At 65.5% G+C, this 701-nt stretch overlaps 1 protein-coding gene across 1 annotated transcript in view; it reads right to left on the reverse strand.

The window, feature by feature from the left end:
• YY1 (YY1 transcription factor) overlaps window positions 1–701 on the reverse strand; it is a 45696-nt gene that overhangs the window by 43662 nt on the left and 1333 nt on the right. The gene's annotated exons all lie outside the window — the stretch shown is intronic.

Raw genomic sequence — 701 nt, forward strand, 5'->3', positions numbered from 1 at the left:
GGAATGCAATCCACATCACTTAATCAGAGTGGCTATTTATTAGTACAGAAATATTCAGCGCAACTATATAAACTTCCACAGTGGAAATAATTTCTGCAGGGACAGCCTAGTGTCAGGTCCACTCATTCTCCAAAGCTCTTTGAAAGTGAGGGGAGGGATGAAGTATCCCTCCCCAGCCAGAGAACAGCACCCCCTCCCCTCCAGAGGGGGAGACCTGATGTGGCTTGAGGTTGCTCCGCAGAAACCACCAGCAGACCAGGCCCGCGGGCTGCTGCCTGCTCGTCCCACAGCCGAATAAGAGCCTAGACGTTGCCCCGCACAAGCCCGGGCACTAGAAGCGAGGGAGGGCCGGGGCTCCACTAAGCACAATCGGGATCCACCTCCACGCTGCGCCGGGGACGCATCCCCCTCGGCCCCGGGCTTCCCAGCAAGAGCGCGTCCTCCTCGCGCACCAGGCCAGGCCGAGGCCGGCCCGGCCCCGCGGTTGCTCCCACTCCTCCCCCCCCCAGTAACGGTCGCGCCTCGGCCGCGCCCGGCATGAGCGCGCAACCCAATGGGGCCGCGGGCGGGCGGGGAAAGAAAGAGGCGAGCGCGGGGGGCGGGACGCAAGCGCCAGAGAAAGGGCGGGGAGGAGCGAGGGCCGCCGGCGGGGAAGGGAGCGGCGGTGGCGGGGGAGGGACGAGGCAGGAGGAGGCTGGCTC

This window comes from Gavialis gangeticus, unplaced genomic scaffold, assembly GCF_001723915.1.
Source record: "Gavialis gangeticus isolate Ggan-Ray unplaced genomic scaffold, GavGan_comp1, whole genome shotgun sequence".
Classification (NCBI taxonomy): domain Eukaryota; kingdom Metazoa; phylum Chordata; order Crocodylia; family Gavialidae; genus Gavialis; species Gavialis gangeticus.